Below are 23,844 nucleotides of genomic sequence, written 5' to 3'. Positions count from 1 at the left end.
TCACTGTACTCAGAGTTTAAAGAGGTGAACTTGCTGAATCGTTTAGCATGCCGACAAAACTGCTTAGCGGCATTTCGTCCGGCTTTAACGTTCTGTGTTCAAATCCCACCGAAGTCTATTTGCTTTTTATCCTTTCGGGGTCGTTAAAATAAATAGCAGTTGAGCACTTTGGTCGAAATTATCAACTACACCCCCCCATACCCCATCCACGAAATTACTGGCCTTTTACCAAAATATGAAACCAATATACTCATAGGGTATATCACTATTTTTGGCGATGTTTTAAGTTGTTTTTCGCCAAATTATTGAACGTTATCTTTGGTATCTTCTGAAAAAATACGCTCTTGCTGATATAACATTATACTTTCTCAATTTATTTAAGTATGTAAATGTTTAAATGTAGCAAAATTGCCCTGACCATGTTTCTAAATCCTGTCCGATTATATTAAATTCTTTCCTTTCCATAGTATATGTAACCAATTATATTATAGAAATATATATGTTTTTGTTTTGGTATATTCATCATTTTCTCTCTTGTAATAACGTAGCTTTTGTTTTTAAAACTTTCAGGGTAGGAAAGTACATGCTTAGAAACATCTGAAACAAATAAAATGTTCTTAAGCAAATTAGCTTCAATTCGATTTTACGCTGCAATATACTTGCTTTTCTGTTTTCGTGCATAGAATGTTATGTATAATTGTGTTATATTATGTATTTGCTTGTTAAGCGAAAGAATATAATCGTAATATATAAATAGCATAGGACTAAAAAACAACAACAAAAGGTTATTGGCTCAAACAACAAATACATATCAACAATATGTACCACATATTTTGTATTAGATTTTTTTTATCATTCCGGTGTGTGCTAAGTTCCCAAATTATTATTTTATATTTGTTTTCATATTCATGTGAATTCACAAAGCGTTTCTTATGGAAATGAAATAGAGTTTCCTTGCAAACGCACCTAGTTTGTAGTTAAACTCGTTTCACAATTGTTGCAATTCTCAGCAGATGATAATGTCCATGATGTTCAAAAACTTGTGAGAACTAACGGATGGTAACGATAAGCATGTTGGTAAAACGATCATGAAATATACTATCACTGCAACTGATTAACTCATTGCCTGTCTTCCAAGTCTAATTCGAAAATTCCACTGTAACTGACAAGGTGTCAGTCATGCAACGCACCAAACTATATTTGATATTTTAATTATATACAAAGAGTTATTGAACTGTATAATACATAAGTGTTAAATAATAAAGCGCATAGTATATACATTAAAAGTAAATAACGCTCAATGACTGCATAACGTATCCGGAATAAAAATATGGAATTGTCAATGCCTCAAAGACTACTTATTATTATTTTTTTTCGTATCATAGTTTAATTATATAAAATAACATGCCTCTTTGAAGGAGATGCCTCAATATATATATATATATATACTCTGTTACTCTTTTACTTATTTCAGTCATTTGACTGCGGCCATGCTGGAGCACCGCCATTAGTTGAGCAACTCAATCCCGGGACTTATTCTTTTGTAAGCCCAATACTTATTCTATCGGTCTCTTTTGCCGAACCGCTAATTAACGGGAAGATAAACACACCAGCATCGGTTGTCAAGCAATGCTAGGGGGACAAACACAGACACACACACACGCATATATATATATATTATATATATATATATATACATATATACGACGGGTTTCTTTCAGTTTCCGTCTACCAAATCCACTCACAAGGCTTTGGTCAGCACGACTATATATATATATATTATATATATATATATATATATATATATATATAATATATATATATATATATATATATAAATATATATACCCACTGCAGAGTAATGTGTACATTTATGAAGTAGCATTAGCCCATTAAATTTATTCTGTACAAAATAACAGAATGAGAAGGGAAATGAATATTTTGTACAGGCTTATGTTTGAAATATAACGAAAATTCACGATCATAAGCTACCATCAGCATAATTCAGCAAACTTTATTGTAAATATTATAACAATATAGTTATTCAAATCATACAGAATAAAACCTATGTTCAAAGATAAAACCAAGCGTGAACGCTTCGTTAGTACCAAACGTAATCGTATTTTTGACAATTTAGCCGCAGTCATCAACAGGACTAGCAACAAACAAAACGTCCTGCATAAATCATGCATTAAATAGAGCCCCCTATCAGTTGATTGGACTTCCTTGTGATGATAGCCATATAATACCCCAATCCGACTGTATCGTTTTAAGACAAATTGTTTATAGGCAAAAACTGATAGCTCATTGCGTTAGTCTGTTATCGTTTAGGTCAGAGACTTTATAGGCCTAACAAATAGCTGCAAGTATGTTTGTGTGCGCGCGCACGCGTATATGAGCATATATACATACACGCTTGCATACGCAATACACAGATACTTAAATGTATAATCACCATCAAAACATTTGATACTTTCAAAAATCCATTTAAAGCAATGCAAAATTGAATCAATAGTGCAAATTTTAATGCAGACACCTAAGGCAAAAATAACTTCCTTTATTCATTAGATGCTCTTATATAAAGTAGAAATATGATTGTTCCTTAGCTAAACTGTACCACGGCAAAATATCACTTCAAATATAGAAGTTCAACGGTCGTTTCAAAACTCTTGTAGGATGAAGAGCAATAGCATCAACCGTTTATAATCCTGTCGAAATTTTATATAAAACGCATATGAGCACAAATATAAAACTATATAGCCATTCGAAATGGAATCGAACATTGACAAACAGAACGAAAGAAAAACGTCAAAGGAAAACAATCTACGGATATTACTTCTTCAGGCTGCTGATGTAAATTCCAGAAAGCAAAATTGTCAAAGACGAAACAACCTACTTACCAAACACTATAAAGACACGCATGATCACTTACTACACAGAAGCCAGTGTAAACAACATAATGTCTTGATATGTATTAGAACATAATACTTGTTAGTTGTAAAAATTATTTAGTATTGTGGATGACAATATCACTAATCCACTAATAACGGAGAGCTGAATAACTTCGACGGATAAATCTTAATAACGAACAAATTTTGGAGTTGTTATTTTGGAATTAGATCTCGTAACAACATTGTACATCATCCCAATATATATTCTCTCGCTGAGGAGCTAATTCACTCGATATCATTAACAATGCATCGCTTGTAAACGAGGAGATAACTGCTACGACATTTATCTATATTACTTAACAAGAAAATACGCCCAATACAAGTAATTTCTGTAGATGTTTCCATCTCAAACAGCTCGTCATATCCTACGGAATTATTAAATTTACAATATACTGGCATTTTCTTCTAGTTATGTCAATTATCTTCTCTTGTAGATGTCTCACATTCCGCGCCAGTATTCTAACGGGAGGTTATTTGTTTCTTAATAAACTTCCAATGGAAACTGTAGGAATATCCATGAGATATATAATACATTCAATATTTTGATTCATTGATGTGCTTCGTTTAAAAAATAGAATTTCATTTTCTTTATTGCTTTCATCTGTTGGCAAAATAGAATCAATGATGCAAATAATGATTAGCAACAGAATTTCGATGAAAGTGATTGTTGCACTGATGTCGAATTTTAAGACATTTCGCTATCTAAAATGATATCCAAGCAAAAGAAATAGTTCGTCATAAGGTCGCACTGAGAGACAAATTGTCTGTCTATGTTCTATTGTCATCCATCAAACAAGAGGAATGTATCTTCTATTCTCTGTCCACTACCATATATGTATATATTAATATGATGAACATAGAGAAATACAATAAGGAATCGACTAAAGTCCGTATTTCATATAATTAGATTATCGTATATTTGGATCTTCGTTTAAAAAATCGTTGCTAACCGGTTCATTTGAAACGAATTTCTGTAAAGTGAAGTTCCTTATAATATGTTACCTCAAGGCAACGAAAATACATATAAAATTATGATCCATGTTTATGCAAGGATACGACGAGCCATAGAGTTGCCCGTATTCGCGGTACAAATTTATAGAAGCTGATATAATATAACAGTGAATATTCTTTATTATGAATAATATGGTAAGTGCAGATTAGTTCAGTTGCTTAGTATAATTGTTTGTGTGATTATTTCAAACATTTTCAGTTTAAGAAAAGAGAGTATTAATAAATCTTACAAACGTACAAACCTATCTACCTACGTAAAAACACACACACATACTCACACACGAAAGCACACGCACACACACATACACACTCCTAGACGCTTACACATACACACTCCTAGACGCTTACACATACATACAGATCCACACACGCACACGCACACACTCACTCACATACAGACACACACATACAAAAGGAACAGCAACAGCTATATGTATATTTTGAATTTTTTGCAGTTTTAATTAGAAATATTCGACATTTATACGTTAAAAAATATGTTTTTTAGAAAATATTAGAGATTAAAGTACCGGGGAAACATCAATTTTTTAGGCAACACGATTAATCAGTAAATTTCTTTAGCAAACCGTAAAGATGTTACTTACTTTTTCCACCATTTTTTTTTTTTTTACAGTAAGTGATAACTCTCGTATGTGATAAGCTGCTACAAATTGATATTGAATACAGGAAACTCCCAGGTGAATTTTACTGGAATCCCTATAGATTTTATTATTTTATAGTGAAGTTTGGATATTCGGCAATTTCTCCTCTTTATCAGTTACGTATTTCGTTTTCTAAAAACGTGTTTTAACTTGTTTAGAGAAATAATTTTTTCTATTACTTGATACCATGCGTATTTGAGGAAAGCTTTCCCACTTTTACACACAATATCCCCATATATTCATCTTACATGCCTCTCGCCAAACCTCGCCCTCATATCCCTATATCCATACTCTCTTAACGTACGTTTAAAAATTGCTACTCAAATCAACATTACAAACTCCACCAAAATACGCCATAATACACATACACTGTCACTCTTATGCGAACATACACACAACCAGAAAACCACGTAAACCGCTCCACTTTATAAGTCCATATCCAGACAGGAGGACTTTATAATATTTCCACATACACACCCACTTATTTGTTTCTTCTTAACTCTTTTCCATACAATCTGTTCCAGATCTGTATTCTAAACGCTTCGCTGCCATTTTCTCATTCTCATTGCCTATTCTTATGTCTTACATTCTATTCATATTTTTTTCTTTCTGCTAATGACGGAGTAACGCCCACAGTATTGAGATTTTTTCTCTTTGCATTAAATTGTGAAGCCAATAGCATATTCTCTAAAACTTGTATTTCCTTCGTTAACTGTATTATTCGCCTTCACACTTGCTATATGTCTACGTGCATGCATATCTATATACTATTAGAAATGAACTTCAATCTTGCTTGCTTGGAATATTACACAGTCAAACTGCAGCATCATGAGAAAATAGTTTAAAAGTAAAGGACCCCTGAAATGTGAATATAAACAAAATAAGACAAGTTTCGCGTAAATCAGACCACTGATTCTTGAAATATGTTTTTTTTGTGGGAATATACTCCGAAAATAACTTAACCCTGAAAGGGAGGAAACTCTAACCTTCCGATTAGGTACATTATGGTGGGGAAAATTTTAGTGACTTTAACTTGCCAACGGAAAAATGCAAGTTGTTTTTACAGTTAATGTTTCTATTTTCGATTTTGTTAAAGACAATATTTTAATCCTTTAGAAATATTTTTAGGTGAATGTGATTTCAAAACTGTAAGTATCTATATTTTATTTTTCTATAAATAGAAAATATATATATTTTTTTTATATTTATATTTTATATTTATATTTTATCTAGTTTCAGCTCACGAGTTGTGACCATGCCGGGGCACATTTTAATTTTTTTAATTACTTTCAAAAATTATTAAAATTATTTTAGGTGTTTATAAAAATATTTTAAAGTGAAAATAGCTTTAAAGATACAGTAAATATTTCGTAAAAGGACCGTTCGTAACCTCGGTGTGAAATAACTTTTTCCCATACGTGTTTTTCGAGTGCATTCGACGTATTTGACCTCCAAAGATTTGCCTGCTATTTCTAGCACACCCTGCTACCACGTAAGAGGGATCTGCGATAAAGGTCCCGAAATAACGGATACGTGGTAGCAAGGCGTGCAGGAAATAGCAGCCAAACATTTTCTTTTCTGAGGAAATGATCCGTTTAGGCGTGATTTCGATGTCACATTCGTTGAAAGGATGCGAAGCAACCTGGAGCAGTTAAAGAAAAAAGCACGAAGCGAAATTCTGTTGGTGGGAAACTCCGAGGTCCCTACTACACCACCTTTTGTTTTCCGGAAGAAAGTGGCTTGCGGTGGATTTGGAGGTGAGATACGTAGAATGCACTCGAAAAAAGTGTGCAAATTTTTTTTCGTACCGAAGTATGAACGGGTCCTTTACAAAGTATTTACCCAAGATCGGGAAAGGCATGAGAATAAACGGATGGATGAGACAGACAAAGCAAGAACTGAGCGTCTGGTGAAACAGAGGGAAAGAAACAGCAGCAGAGGAGATAAGGAATCGAGCGAAACAGAAGGAAGAAAGAGACAAAAGCAGGGAACGTCATGAATCGGATGATCATGTGAATACAATCGGAAAAACAAAACAAGTCTCCCATAAATCAGACCACGCGTTACCGAGAAACGCGATTTTTTTCTGGTATCTTTATGAATAACCAAACCGGTGTATAATGGGGAAAAATGCTTTGGAATTAAGGTACGATTGGAATGTGAATACACGCTGAATAACAGAAGTTCGCGTAAATCGGACCACGGATTCCCGAGATACGCGGGGTTTTTTCGGCTAGCTTGAACTATTATTGGTGACCTTACGAGTCACGGGTGGTCTAGTATCGTAGAAAAATAAAATATAAAGTGAAAATATTTGAAGATACAGGAGTGGCTGTTTGGTAAGTAGCTTGCTAACCAACCACATGGTTCCGGGTTCAGTCCCACTGCGTGGCATCTTGGGCACGTGTCTTCTGCTATAGCCCCGGGCCGACCAATGCCTTGTGAGTGGATTTGGTAGACGGAAACTGAAAGAAGCCTGTCGTATATATGTATATATATATGTGTGTGAATATGTTTGTGTGTCTGTGTTTGTTCCCCTACCATTGCTTGACAACCGATGCTGGTGTGTTTACGTCCCCGTAACTTAGCGGTTCGGCAAAAGAGACCGATAGAATAAGTACTGGGCTTACAAAGAATAAGTCCCGGGGTCGATTTGCTCGACTAAAGGCGGTGCTCCAGCATGGCCGCAGTCAAATGACTGAAACAAGTAAAAAGAGTAAAAAAAAGAGAAAAAGAGTAATACAACAGAAAATTTGCAAAGTTCAGGCTTTGTCTGCCATTAGCAAATCTTGTGACAACAAGATAGCTGTATTTTATTCAGAAGTTTTTATCATGTCTGCTTATCATGTCTACCTATGTTAGTTGCTTTACATTTAAGTAGTTATATCTCATCGAATGACTCTCTCTGTCTGGCGACGAAATTGTCAACTTTCAGTTGTATTTTATTCCAGTAGGTTACATATTAAGCTTATAGAATATTGCAACGATGATCATAACTAATAAAACTTAATACATGCAGACAAGATACTGATACAACTTGTAGATCTTACAATATGAACGTACTTCCTCTACGGTATTCATGCGATCATTGCAAGAGTGAAGGTCAACATTTTCTTGACTTTTTAACTTGTGTAGCAGTTAGATGTGAAATAGTTACCAGTAAGGAGAACATCGAAGAATTACGGGTATTTTGTGACTGAAGATTGTAAGAATATAATCCAAAGTTTGTGGGATTTCTATAGTGTTAGATACAGATTGAACGATATAGAGATCTACCTGACATATCCAGCGTTGCTCGGGATTCAAATGGTATAGTTTGTATATATGGTACGGTTAAGATGAAACATGTGATACCGGGGAAGTGCAGCATTGATGACAAAACATTTGTGGTGTAAATGAAGGACTAATTCGACTAAGTGACATGTCATGCGTCTGATTGGAAGATTCCAAGCCCGAAATTTTCATGGAAAAGTGAATGAGGGTATGGGATGTTTGAACGCACTAAAAAGATCTCGGTGGATATAATCTCCTTTGTAACTGTCGGTGCTGCCGCTACTACGCTGAACAATCAGCAAGCATAAGAGCTATATCTATGTGATAAATTAAGCTTCTGGGTGTACTCAACCGCACTTCATGAAAGAAATGACGTGGTGAGAGGGTTGGGTTGGCCAGGAAACGCTTGAAAACAACACGGTGGTGCGATATTTCGGCTTGCAATCAATAGTCGTAGCTCAACCGTTCACTCCTTCGCGTAAACAGCGTGCGACCACTGTGAGGAAAACTCAGCTCCCAAACGCAAACAATTCTGCACGTAGCGTCGGGGTACAGATGGTCACATTAAGGACATGGTACCAAACAAACATGGTTGGGTTGGGTGTCGTTGGGTTGCTGACGTGGTTGGGGGTCAATAGTTGTGTCTCAACCATGCACTCCTTCGCGAAAACAGCGTGCGATTTTGTGAGAACGACTAAGCTCCCAAACGAAAATAATTCTGCATGTAACGCCCTAGCCCGCAAGGTTTCATTAAGGACACGGTCTCTAACTAAAGTGGTTGGGTCTTAAACACCATAAATTAGGAGGTTAATGCACATGCGATATACTTAAGAACATGTATATGGCTTTCGTCTATGCTTAGACGGAAAATTTTCATACCGAAATTAAAACAAAATAGTTGAATAGACGCTCAAGATGTAATATATTTTGGCATATATTTTATAATATACACAGTGCGTTCCAAACGGTTTTTATACCAACAAATTGCTACCTATTGTACTATGGCAACGAACTATTATTACTACCACTTAACAACGCAGTTTGAAGTCTACATTGGTTCATCCATTTAATACAACATACTTATATAATTTCAGTACGTGTTTTTTTCGATACGTACCACAGCAGAGGAGGTTCTTTTGCACCCAGGTACCCATTATTCATTGTGTAACGTATTTTAAGAGTCTAAAACCATTTCTGCAACACAAGCAATGTATATTCGTATATTCCAAATTTAGAGAAAATGGGTTGTGAACGTCAACAATCTCTGCGGTTGTACACCCACACCCAGCCTCATATATATAATTAGAAATATTGCATTTCAATCGATCAGTATTCAATAGATCAGTGAATTTATTTCACTTGAAATCCGACAGATAGAAGGGCCAACCTACTCCAGACTGATGAAGCGGAATTACCCAGAAACTAGTCTCTGGTTACTGACTTTGCTGGAGGGAAGTGCTTATCTCCCCTGTTTGAAAGCTTAAGGATACTGAACGTTTGTGTCGCGTAGCCAACTAGAATCGGCGTTTCCTGGTACTGGCATATTAAGTTGGCAACAATATATATATAATATGTATATAGAATATGTATATATATAGAGAGAGATAGATAGATAGATAGATAAATACATGAATAAATATATATATATATATATATATCTATATATATATATATATATACATACATATATACATGCATATATATATATATATATCTATATATATATATTGTTGGTTCCTTTGGAACAGTATTAGAAGTCACCAACAGGAATAAAAAGGAAAACTGAATAGGGTGCCAGTCAAACAATTACAAAAGGTCCTCCCCCCCCTTGGCACGGCCAAAATAATCAGAAAAGTATTAGAGAGTTGAAAAGAAAAGATAGCATGATCCTACAGACAGCAAGCCCGCTCCATATTCAATACTCCAATAGTTACAACAAAATTAAAATATACGTTGAAATGCAACTAAACGTTATAAGCGACATATAATGAAGGATAAAACTTCGACTTCGGACGTCTGACTCAATGTAAAAGTAGAGTTCCCTTTGAAACTATGAACTGAAAGCATACCAGGTAACTGTGTGGTAAGAAACTTGCTTCCCAACTGCATTGTTACGGGTTCAGAGCAACGAAAGCCTCGGAGCAACGAAAGCCTTGTGAATGTGTGTGTGTGTGTATGTATATTTGGAGTGTTTTGAAAATTCCTTAATATAGCTATAATATTTGGAGAGAAGGCTTTTTCTCAAAGAGTTCTCCCACTGTTCTCTAGTTATCGAACAAATCTATGATCGCAGGTTCTCCAATTATTCCTCAATCCAGTGCATTCTCCATCATTTTGTTTTTATTTTAGCGTGTAATTTCTACTAGTTTTAGTAGTTTATGAACATTGATATAGCCTGTCATATTGATTTATCTAGTTAATATATCCTTTGTAGAAGGTCTAATGCTTTCAGCATTATATTAGTCATTGGTATCATAATACATGTCTTCACTATACTGACACACACACACACACACACATATATATATATGGATGTATATATATATATATATATTATATATATATATATATATATATATATATATATATACATAAATGGTCCGATAACTGAAGAGATGGTGGTGTGGATTTCCACCTCGGCATCTGAAAGTCAGAGTTTTATCTTGGCTACCGAATAATTGTCACATACTATATTTACAGATAAATTCCTCTATTTACGTAATATATATATAATATATATATATATATTACAGTTAATACCGAATGCAAATAGATATCACACATGCAGATTTTTATAGTGAAAAAAAGATCATGAATATATAACAATTACATATCCACTTTTGGAAAACAGTTTGAACGTCTATTTCCGAGAATATTATTCAAGGTTAATAGATTTGTAAGAGGATATTTAAACTGAATATAAATTGATTTGCTACTAATAATGGTTTCGAAAACTTTGAAGTTATCGACAAGGATATATTTTTGACCAACACGTAAATAGTTCAGGTGTTTCGTCTCCTTAGTCCTATATGTAACGCTTGCTTGTGTATACATTCACAAAAATAGAGATGAACTTTTCAGAAGATAATCAAACTGGGAACAATTTATTTCCCAAAATGGTTTAGCGATCACTAAATAAGAACATATATATGATATTGTTACTTAACTACAAAATGGAAACATCATGGATTCAACAAAATTTTATTTTCCTATACCAGAACATCGACGAATCTTTATTGTAGAATTTTGCCTCTTTGATAACGCAATAATAATTCTCCGAAAATAGCCCTTCCAATTTCCTCTAAAATCAATTTCCCATGGAATAGAATCTATTACCGCAAAATAATTTCGATGTGAGCCAAAATATTTCTTTTGTAAATCAAAGATTTAAGAATGGATAAAAGAGAGAAATTTAGAGTCAGTTGGGGCATGTAATCGATCGTTAACTGGTCAGAATGGATTCTATTTTCGATTGGTAGTATCAAACAGAAAGATAGTGTACGGAACAAGCCTTTATATACTGATCGATATAATCAGGAGACCCAAATATGTAACTTAAAAATACAATTACGATTCTCAGCTGATGAAATTTAGGCAATAATTTTACAATTCAAACTTGAAATATACAGTGAATATTGATTATTCAAATGGGTAGTAGCAGTGAAGCATTCGTGTGTTTTTGCAAGTGAACTGATCGTGAAAGAGAAACAAGACCTCAAGCCATTCAATAAATAAAGTGAATTCACGTCTATATAACTCCACAGTTTAATGCACACTACACAGCAATAAGTACACAATATTATGTACAATTCTTAAGGTAATGCTGTGCTGGATTTAGTTGATCTCCTCCTTGAATAAAATAATATTAATTATCATATTTCCCGTGAATGGTAGAAGGCATGTACGCTATCAGAATGTAAAAATATTATAGACATTATACAAATGGTGTTCTAGCATAGATACAATTCCACGTGCATGGTAGTGGCGTCTACTCTATGATATTGGATGCCTTACATAAGTTGCACTTAGTCTATAGCCATATTAATATATAAAAGTAGAGTTCCCTTTGAAACTATGAACTGAAAGCATGCCAAGTAACTGTGTGGTAAGAAACTTGCTTCTCAACTGCATTGTTACAGGTTCAGTCTCACTGCGTGGCACCGCGAGCAAGTACCTTCTACTATAGCCTCGGAGCAACGAAAGCCTTGTGAATGTGTGTGTGTATGTATATTTGGAGTGTTTTGAAAGTTCCTTTATATAGCTATAATATTTGGAGAGAAGGCTTTTTCTCAAAGAGTTAAAATTGAGAAAAGAACCTTTGTAGAAAGTTGAAATGCACTAACATTTGAGAAGAGATTTCACAAAATGTGCGTGGCATTTGTTCTTATAGATGTGCAAGCGCTTTCAGTTTTTAACATTTTCAAGCACGCGTTGTTACATATAGTGGATATTAAATTAAGACCAATTGTAGTCGGACCGGCATCAAGCACACAAAAACCAAGCAACTTGCTTAACACAATTCTAAAACTCTTATGTAAATTTGTCTCTAGTTATATTTGAGATGATGTGGATTTCCTAAACACCATTCCTAAAAGAGTGAACAAAGAAACCAAATTAGTCAGTAGAGTTCTAGATATACAAATATCCTCAAAGATTCCAAGAAAGATTCGCCAAGGAGTTCATACTTGAAGGGCAACAACTAGTACTAGAAACTAAGTACTTCTTTTTTGACAACCAATAAATACTAGCTACAAACACATGGGAATGCAATGGGTACCAAGGCTGCACTTACATTTGAAACACTAGTAATGGGTTATTTGGACGAAAAAATCTAGTGCTTATCTCATATTCTTTGGGGCAAAACTTCCAATCACACCTAGTGGGAAACTGGAAAAGATGCTGGATGACTGCTTTATATTCTGGAACAAAAGTAAGGAAGACCTTAAATTTTTTTGAAATAATAAACAGCGTCCATGGATCAATGCAATTCACTATGGAAATAAATGAAAGGGACCTTCCCCTCCTAGATATCTTAATAATTAAAGAGAATGAGATTATAGCAACTGGCCTCTATTACAAAAGCACGGCCACTCACCAAAATTTAGACTTCAGATCTTGCCATCTTTCTCTTACAAAAAGTGACATACACTTTAATATTGCAAGACGAACATGTACAGTAGTTTCAGAGAAGAGAAAGACGGCATGTAGAGCTGAACTTGTTCCTTAAAAAACAAAAACTACCCCACCAAACTAATAGATCAAGCGCTATCAGAAGCTACAAATATCGCAATCTCTACACAAAAAAGCAAAAAACACTCACACTGAAGATAAATGGAAAAATGGACATAAAATTAGCCAATTTGTTATCATTCACAATCCCAGGAATCACAATATTCTACGAACAGTCAAACGCCTTCTTCCAATTCTACACCAGTCCCCATGTCACTGCAAATAATCAAGGAAGAACAAAGACAACCACCAAGTCTTAAGAAACTTCTAACTAAAGCAGGATTTTAATCAGAGGAAGAAATGATGCAAGTTAATAAATGTGGAGACCCACGATATTGGACATGTGATTTTATAGAACATGGACCATCCCCAAAATTCAAGAATAGAAAAGAATCAATGGTGAATGCAAATATGAACCGTAAAAGCAAACACGTGATATATTGTATCACATGCCCACAATGCAACGAACATTATATTGGGGAAACAAAAACGAAACTAACCAACCGGGTAAATGTACACAGACATCAAATAAAACACCCCGCACTTAGATCCATACCATTTAGCGAACATTTGGACACATGTGCACGAGGAAAATTTACAATTTTCCTTCTTAAAATAAATGAAGAGAACGACCTTCTCTGGTAGGCAACAGAAGAATATTTCATAAGATGTCTGAGTCCCAAACTAAACCGGGAATAGTCAACAACACTTTTACTGAAAACAACTTTCCCAATATGTAATAACACGTGCTTGAAAGCGTTAAGAACTGAAAGCGCTTGCACATCTATAAAAGGAAGAGCACAAACATTTTGTGAAATCTCTTCTGGAAGGTTAGTGTCTTTCGACTTTCTAAAATGGTTTTTTCCTCAATCTTAACTCTTTGAGAAAAAATATTCTCTCCATATATATATATATATATATAATATATATATATATATATATATATATATATATATATATTATATATATATATATATATATATATATATATATATGTATGTATGTATGTATGTATGTATGTATGTATGTTGGTATGTATGTATGTATGTGTTTGAGTGTGCGCGTGTGTGTGCGCGTGACTGTCTATGTGTTTATATATGTTGTATACAAATGCATGTATGGAAACATTTACACAGACACATACTTGTAAACAGTATGGGATTAATCCAAACGTTTAACGATTTGCTTTCTGTTAGGTATACACACACACACATATATATATATATGTGTGTGTGTGTGTGTGTGTGTATATTTATATATATGTATATGAATACGTGGGAGATTTGATTGGCCTCCTACTGTTGTTTTCGGGGTAAGAGAAGGAGTGAGAGAGAGAGACACACACACACAGAATTTAATAAGAAATAAAGAGTGGGTGTTGTTTGCTTTTAAGGTAAGCGGACCGCTCAGGATTTATGGCTACTATTATTATGAGAGGTCATTTATTTTAAGTGTGTGAAGGAATATAAAATAATGTTTCTCTATAGTCCATTTTGTTTTCACTTTTGTCCTGGTAATCGAAAATAACGTTACTTCGCCCTACTTATAGACTCCTCCCTACAACATACTTCGGGATCATGAACTTAGTTGGTCTACGTTCAGTGAAGATCTTTAGGAATTATATACTGTCTATTTTACTTTTTTAATCTTTTTTGTTTTGCCTATTTTCTTAACTGTGAAGGAAAGGATTCATTTGAAATTAAAAATGATAGTATACAGTAGTATGACCGACATTTTCTATATTCTTTCCTTTTGACTGATAAGGAAAGAGCTAAAGAGATATAGAGATAGGAAGAGGGAAAGTCTCTTATGTGCTTAGCTTTCCATTCTGGGAGTTTCTGAAGCACCTTATGTTTCTTATCCCTTTCTCTCTTCCTCCTTACTCTTGTTTGATAATTCTTTATGCAGACAAGTTTACCGTTTACCCTACAAGCTACAGACAAGCCTCTCAGTGTTTTTCTCCGGTGCGGATGTTTGTATGTATGTATATATTATTTAGACATTATATAAAAATTTTATATATTTATAATATTTACTTTCATGTATAGCACAACTATACAATACAAACACACACACACATACTGTTATTACACACACACACACACAATGTATCTGCGTGTGAATGAATGAGTTACGCATTTTCACACTTATTTATTTGTGCACAAGGCTCACCTACAATTAAATATATTTGTATTATGTTTGATGACTTCATACATGCGACAGTGTCGAATGCCATTTAATCTATTGCTCCGTCGCACTCGTATCGTATTTAATTCTCGTTCGGGTCGATGTTATTGTTTTCCTATCACATTTTGATCACTAATTTGTATATTATATTATATCTTAGTACTGTTTATTTTATTTATAGATTTAGTTTTTGCTTCATTTCGATACATTCATATCGATTTGATTTAAACGCTCGTAATTTTACGTTAAATGAGAGCAAATATAGCATTATAGCCAGCAATTATTATCTTTAATAGTTTCAACATTATCCAGTTGATCATGATAAAAGAGAGAAAAATAGGAAAAAAGTTTTTGATAAACACACAATTAAATTCTTTAAATATTAAATTTGAAAAAATTATCCAATCAAATGGGAAAGAAAGTGTGTCAAAAAACTAAATTTGATTCGTATTTTTCTGCTTCTTCAATAACTTGTCACTTAAAACTATTGTATTATTACGTAGCATTAACGTTTGCGCAGAAAAAGGTTGAAGGAACAAGTTATAAATTATAAACGCAACTACAACAAAAAATTCTTAATAACGACCTCACGATATGTGTAATGACAAAAGTAGGAAGGCTAAATGGTAACGAAACGAAAATCATGTAATAGCCGAATTGTTACTCGCATCAACTGAAAGAAATCAAGCGAAGAACAATAATTTCATCAAAATTGTTATAAATCATTTTTCGGAACATTACAAATATCAAATCTTCCAACCAAATGAATATTCTGTAAAATAAACTCTCTAATAGAAAACTGGAACGAATTAATTGCATTATATTTATGTAAAGATAGAGATATTAATAATAACGATTACTGCTGCCATCACTATCACCAGTACCTACCACTATCACTACCACTGACGCTACTACCGTCAGCACCATCCTTGTTCTCGTAATCGTTGTATATATATTTTATACTATTATTGCAGCATATATACTATGCCTTTGCTCCCTTTCCAGTACAACGGAATAGGTTTAACTATCAATTTATTTCATTATCGGAATGTTTTGTAGGAAATTCTGATAAGTTGCTCTGACTGCTAATACTGGCAATCAAAATTTTCTCAAATCATAATTTACCACTGGAAGTATATATTAGCCAATCTAGTTCACGATAATTATGATGCCGCTATGGTAACTCCTCGTTACAGGTGTAGTGGGCCCATGATAATTTAGGTTTAAAGAAAACAATATGTGTAGAAACAATTTACGTAGTGTATATCTACATAATGGATAAGGACACAAAATACGAAAAGAGTTACCATGTAAACACTGACCTTAAATATATACAGTTAAATAATTTGGGGTACATCAGTTGCTGTGGAAAATAAGCCTTCCTATGGAATAACATCGTTATTTAAGTGCCAAGACATTGTTTGTGCACAAGGCATTTGCTTCACATGGGAGTATTTGTATATAAAATCTCATTCAGCGATATCGTGGGCTTGTTTCAATTATGATAAAATTCCGAGGAAGCAAGACTTCTAAACTGTGCGAAAATCTACCATGCAAGCATCATATATTCTTCACTCTTTGAATTAGTCAGTAACTCTTGAGTAAATGTTTTAGCAAACTGTATAATCACATCTTAAAGCTCGATAACGCGTGATACTGTGCTTCGGTCTGTAGCAAACCATAACGTTTCTCTGTGATCAAAAAACAAAACAGGAAGAAAAAATCAACATCCAGCGGTTCAACTCATCCACAGACATATCTCTTACATACAATCCGTTCTGTCTGTCTGTCTGTCTGTCTGTGTGTCTTCTCGGATCTCGGGCACCCTCCATCCGATTGCGCTCAAATTTGATATGTTGATACCGACGGTATCAGGTCGTGTATAAGTTTTGAAAACATTACAAAAATCGATTCCAGGTGAGAATGCGATCGATAAAGCCATTTTTGTTCTGCTTTCCTTCCGTCAACAGGTACATAACTGCACCTTCCATTTTTTGTTGTTTTCGTACTGCTTAAAGGCACGTTTCTTTCCTGCCAAGCTTACTGTTTGAACCATGTTTGTGCTCTCGCAGACAACAACCTTATCATTAGTGGTACTTTAAACTCTTCGGTTGAATATGTGTGAATAAAATCCTTTTTCTTTGGAATAGAAAAAAAGTCTATCTGTATTTCTTCTTTTGCTGGTGTCTCAAATTTAGGCTAAATCAGTGTTTCTCAAAGGGGAGACCTATGGGACAGTCGCACAAGCTGTTTTGAGAAAATTTGGTTGAAATATTTGACAACTCAGCACCATCCATTGGACGGGGCGGGGGACAGTTTGCTCGTTCTAAATATAAATTATTATACTCAATCGTCTTATTGAAGAGCAGCTAATCATAATTGTTTATATGATATTCTGTTATCATAAATCATTGAATACATTGAGGTAAGGACTTTTAGGGAATCTTTGAGACATCGAAATAGTTGCATAATTATTTTGATATTCACTGTCCTACACAGACACGCAGATACACCTTGCAGATATATCTGAAAATATTTGTATAGATATATTCAAAGGCTTTTGGTTTTATGATTATTCAACTGCGGCAATATTGCGTTCTGCGTTTGTGTATTAAAATTGATCAGCAGGAGTTTTAACCAATCCGCCTTAAACTATGAGGATATATTCATTGCCGATTGCCGCTTATTCGGTTATAGATACCTATCTATCGCTCTCTCTCTCCCTCTCTGTACATCTATATCTATCTATCTATCTGTCTATCTATCTATCTATCTATCTATCTATCTATCTATCTATCTATCTATCTATCTATCTATCTATCTCTCTATCTATCTATCTATCTATCTATCTATCTATCTATCTATCTATCTATATATATATATATATATATATCTGTATATATTTATGTTACACACCCACACACGCGAACACACACACACGCGCGCGCACAAACACGCAGATGTTTCTATGTATGTGTATGTATAATCTCAAAACCAATTATTGATATTTCCAAAGCTTCTACTGCGAAGGTTTCAAGTGGTAACAATTTGTTACGTAACCACTTAAAACCTACTTATTAAAGGCATTTGAAATATCAGTAATTGGTTTTGTGAATATTAACTGACTCGTGTTTATAACAATCTATCCTATCTTTTCTTCATAAGGCGTTATAAAGCAACACTCACATATATATATATATACGAGTGTAATGTTGTTCTTGACAGGGAGTTGAAAATATATGATAACGTATACGCATCAAAGTATGTTACCGAATGCATAACTATATCTATCAATCTATCCATCTATCTATCTACCTATCTAGATAGATAGAGATAGATAGATAAATAGATAGATTGCTAGATAGATAGATAGATAGACAGGCAGATAGATAGATAGATAGATAGATAGATAGATAGATAGATAGATAGATAGATAGATAGATAGATAGATAGATAGATAGATAGATAGATAGATACATGGATAGATACAGACATACGTACATACGAGGTCTGATCAATAAGTATCCGGACTGTTGCCATAGTAGCGAAGCTAAAGCACACAGATTGACCTTGAAATCTTCTATGCATGGGCACTAAGTTTTAACGTTGTGGTTCACTTCCGCTATTTACAGCAGTGTTTGAAAGGAATGTGTGTAGCGTGTGTTGTCGTATTCAGAAAGTTGTCATGGCGATACCTGCTAAGAGCACTACGCAATGTTGCTGAAAGAGTATGGAGAGGAGTGCATGAACAGCACGCAAAAGTATGAGTGGTTCAGACTTTTCTAGGATGACCAAAAAAATGTCGATATTGACGAAACTTCTGGGAGACCCGAAACCAGCAGATCTAAGAAAAATATCGCAGATGTGCGTGCAGCTGTGAGGGGAAATCGTCGAATCACTATCCATATGTTATCAGAGTATGTGCAGATTATCAAAAAGCTGATCAAAAAGACACTAGGATTTCAGTTGCACAAGAATTCTTTGAATGTGTCAAGAACGTTTAAAATATTTTGAAAACTTCGCGTAGCCCTTTGAGCAGGTATCGTCAAGCTATTGGCAGAATTAGATGCAACTTTCTATATTATAGTCAATGTGATGATCACACACTACACACCTTCCTTCTAAACACTGTTGTAAACAGCGGAAGTGAGCAAGAACGTTAAAACTTAGTGCACATGCATAACAGAGTTTAAGGTCAATCTGTGCCGTGTGGCTGCACTCTGTGTGTGTTACCCTTCTGTAGCAACGGTCCGGATACTTATTGATCAGACCACGTATACATATGCATATATTTGTATTTTTTTTTTATCTGCGTAGCCTTTATATATATATATATATATATATATTTGCGTAGCCTTAAAAAAGGAAACAATTTGTGTAATATTTAAAATGGTAAACGTGACTCATGAGGTTTATGCAATTAAAATTCAATTTCTTTGGGGGCACGAGAAGCACATGCTGGAAAGACTTGATGAGTTATTAGATACCAGTGAAACGATATTCTAGGATTACATTGATTAGATGTAGTAATTACTTTGCAGTAAGCGAAAAACTGGTTGAAATTAACATGGTTTAGAGGGTTTGAGAGAATTAAGAGTCGAAGTGACGAGCTACGTAGCCAGGTGATTAGTAAGGCAGAATAGCGTAATGATAGAGAGACAGGAAAGTATTCCTGTGCGAGAGAACCTGAAACGTGTCCGGTAATGATGGGATTACAGACTTATTAATTTTAGGTTGCATTCTGCGGTGATATGCGTCGGTTTTGTTTAATTTTTAATTTGCTTTTTTTCTGATAAATAGATTTTCTCAATGATCCTTGGGGGAGATATCGGTAGCAGGTCTTGTAGCACACTTCTCAAGTTCAAAAGCTATCTTAATTATGTTGTTGATTCTATAGTCACACACTTGGGCTAGATTGTTACTCATCTCTTTCCACTGATGCAGATGTTACTTCAGTGTTATATACATGCCTTTTATGACACCTGTACAGATTCTAGCCCATGAACAGCTTTCTTACAGGAAGTAGTTCCTGTTTTCATATCCATTGATGCTGAGGTTTCCTACAACACCAAGCTTGCTAGTTCGAACCTCAATCTCATTGAGTTCTTTATGTCACCAGTTCAGAAGTACAAACGTAAACGTAACGACAGACACTGCAAACGTGTTCTAGGCAAAATGCTTGTTGTAAGGTGAGAGTTCTGATTACCATATTCTCTTTACACACCTGAGGTATTCATTTCGGGTCCCCCTAATTATTTATGGGCTCATCGTCCCAGACATATGCATCTTTTCTCGAATATCTATATTGGTTACATGTCTGTAGATATTGATTTATCAAGCCGTTAATGTTTGGGTTTTCAGAAGAGGGCACAAATGTTATTGCCAAAAATGCCAACCAGAACTCACCAAATTTCATTCCAATGTTTATAGGAAATTGCTAAATAAGATGCAATTTTTTGTTTTGTTTTATGTGTTTGATATAATATCTGGCCTAAAGAGTGTCATATCGACGTCAAAGAAATGATGGGAGATATTTCTGGATCCACTTCTATGAAATCTATGTTACCTGAGCAGATGTGATAGTGATATATATGTATATACGTATGTATGTATATATGTATGTATATATATATATATATATATAATATATATATATATATATAATATATATATATAATATATATATATATATATATATATATATGCACGCATGTCTTATGAAGTGTTACAGAAAACTGAATATATATTTTCAGCTCCGTTATATCAAATTTAACAATCAATATACTATTTGTAAATATATGCCTTCGAAAGTCTTTAGCCATGATCTTGCAGATATAATTTCGAAAGTCTTCGAGGGTCTGTCTAGCCTATTCCATTGAACTGACTTTGAAGTATATTCTTTTTCTCTGAAAATTAACATATATTTTGAAGTGTAGCACATTGCTACCCAATAGAAATTGGTTGATCATATATCAGTTACTTCATTGGTTCCATCATATAATTAATACGACATGTAAGATAGATATCAGCCTATAAATGATGGCTGAGAATTCAGTATCCATTGAACTCAACCTTATCGCTTTTATTACTTCTACTTCAAACATCAGAGTAACGTCTATATAACAGAAACAGTAATTTTGAGAATAATTATTTTTCAACGAAAAATAGTTTAATGGAAATGATAACTGTTAGATGAGTTTAATCGATTATATGTGACACTTTATGTATTTCCTGTTTTCGAAGGTCGTATTATTATAAAGTCAAGCTTATACGTTTTTATATTCCCAGATGATTATGAATCACCTTTAGTGCTTAAACATAGATGTCATTAATGCAACTAAGAAAATATATTAGAATACAAGAAACAACTCAGAAATATTAATCACACGTATATATGGAAATTAATTTGTTTTCCAAAGTATTAAAAAATAAAGTAAAGGGAAAAAAACTTTGATGTTCTCTTTATTCACTTGTAAATTTCAAGTAATATCCGATGGTAAAGAAACGTGGAACACACTTTGATGTTAGAAAACGGCATTCCGCGAAATCTAAAATGGGATGGTGCAATGTAGCAGTGTATGATTATATCTACAATGCTTTGAATTATCAACATTTCAGTATTAGTTGCAAGTTCACAATGATTAGTAAATAGGATGTAACACAGGAAGATTTTATGTATGTCTAGTCCTGGTAATGAGGTTCCAAATCAAAGATACGTCAATTTATTAGATAAAAAGCATCACGAAATGAGACCTACTTTTTTCACGAACAGTATCAGTAAATAATCCAAAAATAAATTGGAATTGGAAGGAAGTGAGAACATAAACAGTTTTCATGTCAAAGAAAAGCTGCATCTTTTCTCGTAATTCTAAAATTACTTCGAAAATAGTATTTTTTTTTTTTGTCGGTAATGGCTCTAGAACAATATTAAAAGAATAGGCTTCTATTTGAAAGCCAAGCTATTTATAAAAGTAAACGTGTTCCTATACCAGCATAATAGCATATAACTATATACTAAATATTCACTGTCATAGCCACGTAGTATGTAATTTATTTTCAGATTTGGGTAAAAAAGGTGTTTGGTCATTGTGGCTTATATCATTATTTTGTTGCAATGGCGGTAGGAATGAATCATTAAGAACAAAAAATTAACAAAATGTTCATGACAAACATTAATTATAGAAATAAACAAATTATGTAAATTGCTTTAAAAGTGTCGAACCGTAATACTCAAGCAAAGAATAATGTAATAGTAATTAATGTAATACACAAAACAATTAATACTACATCTAAATTAATATTAAAAGCTTCCCCTTAAAATATGTTCTCCTAAAACAGTAATACAACTTTATTAGTTGGAACTATAATCATTCAGTGTTAATTTAAATGTGTCGTATATAATCTATGTAGAATATATACTAATTATAAAATAACTGGTAATCATGTAAGCTTAATCACATCTTTAATTCCTCTCTCTTTTCCAAACGGAGCAATTATTTTTCAAATATGCAAATATCTTATTGAATATTACTTATTTTCCTCTGCGAGCAGTAATTTATGTGAACATATTAAGATAAGAAATTTTCACTACTTCAGTTACATGAAGTAGCACTTGGCAAAAAGCTGTATGCCATTTCCCCAGAGCAACGATACGATGTCTGTGTGAATCAGCAGAAAGTTATTTTGCTCATTATATTCAATAGAACATGGATTGCAGTATTATGATAGGTAGGGTTGGCTGTATGCTCACATCATTGGCTAGAACATATGTTTAATATGGGGAATGCTGACATCAGTAACAAAGGTAGATATATATACCTATTTCTTTACTACCCACAAAGGGCTAAACACAGAGGGGACAAACAAGGCCAGACAAACGGATTAAGTCGATTACATCGATCCCCAGTACATAACAAAGTCGACCTCGGTGGAATTTGAACTCAGAACTTAACGGCAGACGAAATACGGCTACGCGTTTCGCCCAGCTTGCTAACGTTTCTGCTAGACCGCCGCCTTCGTATATATTTCGCGATTGTGTTAAACAGATCTATATTTCTAAGCTGACAATTGTAACATGGTTATCAGCAGATGAGCATGCGTTTATTTGGTGGGATCGGATGCATATAATACTATTTCTATTCTGAAATAGATTACAGAACTAATCACTCATTGTACACCACAGACAACTTATAATATTCTTTTACTTGCTTGACATGTATTTCTTGAGTAAATAATGTATTTAAATCACATTTTCACCTATTGGATTCTTCTGTTAAGTAACTAGTCTTTGCTTCTGGATTAAGGTTAAAGCAAATATCCTGAGAAAAGTCAACATGTAGCATTGTTAACAGTTTCATATTGTAGCCAATTGTCTTCAACTGGAAGTTAAGAATTTGAGTTGTTTTATTATTTTATGATCAAAGACCAGCTATTCGCAACACAGCTTATTACTAATGAGCTTCCTGTCTTTCTCCCAAATATAATTCTCCGATTATTTTATCATATATGATAATTTTGAGGACGATACTATGCAA

Source organism: Octopus sinensis, linkage group LG10 (assembly GCF_006345805.1).
Source record: "Octopus sinensis linkage group LG10, ASM634580v1, whole genome shotgun sequence".
NCBI lineage: Eukaryota > Metazoa > Mollusca > Cephalopoda > Octopoda > Octopodidae > Octopus > Octopus sinensis.
Note: the sequence above shows the minus strand (reverse complement) of the source record.